The sequence below is a fragment of the Mesocricetus auratus genome, unplaced genomic scaffold, assembly GCF_017639785.1.
Source record: "Mesocricetus auratus isolate SY011 unplaced genomic scaffold, BCM_Maur_2.0 Super-Scaffold_15014, whole genome shotgun sequence".
Lineage (NCBI taxonomy): Eukaryota > Metazoa > Chordata > Mammalia > Rodentia > Cricetidae > Mesocricetus > Mesocricetus auratus.
Genome location: NW_024429186.1, coordinates 31,678,824 through 31,684,003, shown reverse-complemented (window position 1 = coordinate 31,684,003; position 5,180 = coordinate 31,678,824). Strand labels below are relative to the sequence as shown.

The following is a 5,180-nucleotide window of genomic DNA, read 5'->3' as shown; positions in this document are numbered from 1 at the left end:
TTGGCATAGAACCCGTAGCCCCGGGGTTAAGTTTCACATGAGCTTGTTATGTGCCAGGCTCTGCTTTATACTGTACAGGTTCAGTTCTGGGCCAGGGACCCTTCTTGCTCTGCTAAGAGGTATGCCTTTAGCGACTGGGACTTGATAGACACAGAATCATTATCTTGTCAAATGGTCACCTCATTTGGTTCTCACAACACAACAATCCAATGAAACTGGTATTTGTCTCTTCATTTCACAGGTGTGGAATATGATCCAGGAAATAGGTCATTGGCCAAGGGCTCACCACTGGTATGTAGCAGATTTGAGATTTGAATATACACTTTGTGACTCTAAAAGCCCAGATTGCTTAACCACATTACCAGATCATTAGAATCCGACTCTAGTTATATGATCTACTCCTCTGAGCCTGTGTTTTACGACCATTAGGGGTGGGATTGGCTGGAGAGATGTCACAGCAAGTAAAGTGTTTGCTGCCAAGCCTGGCAACCTGAGTTCAATCCCAAGGACCCACACAAAGGAAAGAAGGAATGAGCTCTGCAAACTGTCCTCTGATCTTCACATACACACAAGACACATAAATGAACGTACTCTGGGAGATGAGACAGGGAGACCTCTATATTTTCCAGTTATTTACTTGTGTATGCCTCTGTACACTGTATCATGGTGGTATGGAGGTCTGGGGGCAACTTTTGGGAGTCAGTTCTCTCCTTCCATAGCTACAAGCCATCAGGTTTGCCCTGCAAGAGCTTTACCAGCTGAGCTATCCTGCTGGCCCCTTACACCAATTTTGCTCGTTTATGTTTTGTTTTTTGGTTGTTTTTTTTTTTTTTTTTTGAGAAAGGGTCTCATTGTTTAGTCTGGGCTGGCCTGGGCCAGACTGGCCTTGAACTCATGGAGATCTGATGGCTTCTGCCTCTTGAGTGCTGAGATTAAAGGAATGTGCCACGATGCCTAGTCACCCCACAACACACACACAAGCAGGCAAACAAAAATCCCACCAAAAAACAGAAACAAAAACACCAAAGACATATTTAAAATGAAGTAGCTGGTATGGTGTCCTCACCTGTAACTCCCAAATTGGGAAGTGGACATAGGAGGTTTACCTCTGAAATATAGCTCAAGGCTATCAATGGATGCATACCACTTTTGAGACCAGCATGAATAACATGAATTTTTTTTCTGAAAACAGAGCAGGTAAACACAAACTGATATAACACAGTGACCGTGAAGACAAACCTGAGTTACTTCAGTAGCTCTGTTACTGTGTATGAGCACCTGGTTTTTTTTTTATTTTGCTTTTTTCCTTTTTTTAATTTTTATTTTTTCAAGACTAAGCTTCTCTGTGTACCAGCTCTGGCTGTCCTGGAACTCACTATGTAGACCAGGCTGGTCTCCAACTCACAGAGATCCACCTGCCTCTACTTCCCAGAATTTAAGGTGTGTGTTTGGTGTGTGTTTACCAGTCACTGTAAATCAGCACACATAATAATGCAATATTGTATCATGCTATTGGCAAATGTGCATCGTAGTGAGCACTTTATTATTTTTATATGATGTTATCTTCTTAGTGTGTTCTTTAAAATGGAAGATTTCTTTAAAATCTTTTGCTTTGAAACTAAAGGACAATCTGGAAAACATGACACTGGCTGTATGTTGTGTTGGTGGCACAATTCAGCTTCTCTCCTGTTTCTGAGGGACAGGCAGCCAGCTCACCTGGGCTCACAGTGCTCTAAACGGCTTTTTTTCTTCTTTTTAAAAGGAGGCGAGACTGGAGAGATGGCTCAGTGGGTGAACACTGCTCTTGCAGAGGACCTGAGTCTTAGCACACACATCCATCTGTACACACGTGCGCAGACCCATAAATAAAAATAATAAAGGTGCATTTTTTATTAAAAATCGTCTCAGGGCTGGGGGTGTGCTTTGGTTGCTAGAGTGCTTGCCTAGAGTGAAAGAAGCGCTGGGTTCGAGCCCCAGAACTGTATGAACAGGGTGCCCGTGGCTCATACCTGTTTTCTCACCTTTTGGGAAGTGGAGGGAAAGGATCAGAAGTTCAAGGTCACTTCTCAGCTACACAATGAAGTCCAGATCAATATGGGATACGTGAGACTACGTCATAAATACCCTCTGTGGGAGGTCTTGATATTAAGCTTACTTTACACATAATGACAGTCTAGGGCGCAGAAAGAGTGTGGCCTGCACTTCATCCTCCTGGAGTGGTAGCGCTGGAATCCTGAATGTCCCCAACGCCTGCGCGCTCAGCTGCTAGTAAGGAAGACCCAGTCTACAACAACCTTGTAGGCTGATGAAACGCTCGGTAGGGGTGGGAGGGCTCCTCTCTGCGGGCTTCCCAGGCACCTCCCGGGGCTCTGGGCGTCCCTACACCCCCCTCTCGGCACCCTCTCGGCGCTCGCATCCCGCTCTGCCAAGGCCAAGGTGTCTCCTAGCCCTTCCCAGTTTCCGGTCCTTCGCTCCATCCAGGTCAGCTCGCTCCGGCTGGCAGCGCCAGGAGCCCGCCAGTCCTCTATTTACTGTTTGGTTTCCACGGTGACACGTAGGCGCCGTCAGCGCCTCCCGTCAGCGGCTCCCACCCGGCGCCGTGACGTCTGCCCGCCGTTTCCGCTCGGCCCATATTTGGAAAGGCGCAGCGGGCGGGGAAGGGCTGGGAGCCGGACTCCCGCGGCGCCCCGCCTCCTGCCCGGCTCCGCCCCCGCGCGGGCCTGCGGTGCCCTGGGCCGTGCTCCCCTCCTCCTACCGGGACCCAGCGGAGGCGGGCGGGGGCTCGGGTCGCCCGCATCCCTGGGGCTCTGCTAGTGGAGGCTGCAGTCAAAGCGTAGGGCCTGGCTCATCTGTTTCGGGTGGGTGATTGGGGATCACGATTTTCCCTGTCTGTGCCCGGAAATCCTGGAAGCAGTCAATGGCAGTCGTGGTCTAACGCTCGCTCTCTTTGGTACACTTGAATTTCAGATTCTCGTCCGTGGTGCAGTGCAGAGCTTTGCGGACACGTTCTGGGGTCGGTGTTTTCCCTTGGGACATAAGTGACCTTGGGAAGGCCGATTTCTCCTGGCTGGGGGCGGGGCCGTTCATTTTGCAGCCCCTTCCGTCATCGAGCTGGCGAGGTCTTCCGTCACCCTCTAACTGAGCCCCTCCTGGTGACATAATTGCAAAGGGGGCGAAGTTCTTGAAGACCCCTGCAGTTCTTAGGATGCCTGCACTAGTTGTATCTGTGCGCCTCCTGGGACTTGCTCATCTTAGACGCTTAATCAGCTTCAGTTACTGACGACTGAATGGATCCGAGGCGGGTTTCACCTTCATAAGTCCGGACCCCGCAATTCCTTTTGCAGGCGGAGGGAATATTGGGATGATTAATAGTCGCGCGGCAGGGTTGCTGATGTAAAGAGATTTGCGGATGTAAAGGGCAATAAACATGCGGATGTGAAGGGATCCATAGAGATTCCAGAAGTCTCTGAAGAGCCGTGGGTGTGTGCGGCAGGGCCGTGGAGGCGGGGGTGGGGCGGGCCGTGCCGCAGTGGCTGTGACTGGGTACTCCGAGGCAATTAACAAGATGCGTAGGGCTAATTCTTCATGAGGCCTATCTGCCCCCAACGCCGACACCCCCACCTGCCCTGCCCTGCCCTGCCCTGCTATGGTCGCCCACGCCTCCCAGACCTTTTGGCCATAGCTGTGGGTGTTTTCCAGAATTTGAAAGTCGGAAGGGACTCCAGGGATTAAACTTATTTCACAGACAAGGACACTAAAACTCATCGAAGTTGGTTCATCTAATCAAATTTGAACAGATAGCTAGGAACAGGTAGAAGTCGGATCTCTGGTTTTAAAATGTGTTCTTCCCTCTCGTTAGTGGGTATCAAGGTGTGTCTCAACCTGAGCTCGGGTGACTGTAGGACCCTGTTACTTAGCTGATATACAGTCAGTCCAAACAGTACATTTAGGTTACTTAAGGATGCCCCCTTTCACAATGGGACGATTGTCAAGAGGTGTTTGCTCCTAAAGCCACTGGCATTCCTCTTTGCCGTGGCGGGATCTTTGTCTAGAGAAGGCTCGCTGTGCCGACACCCGTCTTTGGCTCGCTTGCATTTCCTATTCGTACCCCCAAGCCGTAGGCAGAGCGCTCAGGCTGCGGCTGGTGAGTACGCTGCAGGACCAAGCCCGGCCTGCTGCTCGGAAGGTCTCTCGGTTCCTAGGGTCTGGCTGCAGGGAGGTGTCTCTCAAAACCGTTTCCCAGCTTCACCCGGATTCTCCTCACAGGCACTTTTCGAACCTCCGGGTTGACTCTGAAGACAGCTCACGCTGAGAAGACTCCTCGTTGACTGGGGTCTCCTCACCACCCTCTCACCGGCTGGTTTGGGGAGTGGTCTGGGAACCGTCCTCTCCTCACTGACTGTACCTGGCACTGGAGCTTCAGAACAGCGGCTCTGCCCCCTGGTGGTTGTGGGGGCCAAGTGTGCCCCCCTCCGGGCCCCTGGGCATCCTGGCAGACAGTAGGTTGTTGTTGTAAAGGAGGCAGGCCAGGGGGCAGAGTGTGAAAGTTGTTTCTCTGGTTCTGCCCCAAGTGTCCTGGGGGGGGGGGGGTTCAAACTCAGGCTGTCACGCTTGGCAGCAAGCACCTTTACGTGCTGAGCCATATCGTGGGCCCACTCTGATGGGAAGAGCCTACCTGGCAGATGAAACCACAACCAACAATAAAATACCGGACCAGCCTAGCTGTTTTCTCTCTCTGGATTATTTCTGAAGACTTGTTCCACGTGGATGTGGGAAAACCGCTTTGTAATTTCTCTTGCCAGGGCTGCTTTTCCAAACCCGCCCTGCTTCTCTTTCCAACTTTATTTATTTCAAGTCCCATCTTTGAAATAAATTTCTGGACTTTTCTCACTCATAAGCCTTTTGTGACTTAGCTGCACTCAGAGGGACACAGTGACTTAATTTGTTGTTATTGTTATGGTGTGCACATGTGCATGAGTGTGTGTGTGTGTGTGTCTATGTGCTATGGTGTATTGTGGAGGTCAAAGGGCAACTTTGTGGAGTTGGTTCTCTCCTTCCATCTTTATGAAGGTTCTGGGGATGGAATTCAGGACATCAGGCTGTGCAGGTGAGACTGAGTCTGGCTATGTAGTCCGCACTGGTTTTAAACGCCTGATCCTCCTGTGTCCGTTTCCTGAAGG

General features: G+C 50.8%; 1 long non-coding RNA gene across 2 annotated transcripts; it reads left to right on the top strand.

Annotated features, from left to right (window-relative positions):
- Positions 1 to 2,177: 2,177 nt before the first annotated feature.
- LOC106022555 lies at positions 2,178 to 4,897 on the top strand. 2 transcript variants are annotated; one of them, XR_001197508.3, is made up of 3 exons: positions 2,316 to 2,858; positions 2,968 to 4,144; positions 4,267 to 4,897. It is a non-coding gene; the product is annotated as an uncharacterized LOC106022555 (long non-coding RNA). The 2 variants fall into 2 exon arrangements; XR_005876207.1 differs by lacking the exons at positions 2,316 to 2,858; positions 4,267 to 4,897 and adding an exon at positions 2,178 to 2,268 and having other exon boundaries at positions 2,968 to 3,471.
- The last annotated feature ends 283 nt before the right edge of the window (positions 4,898 to 5,180 follow it).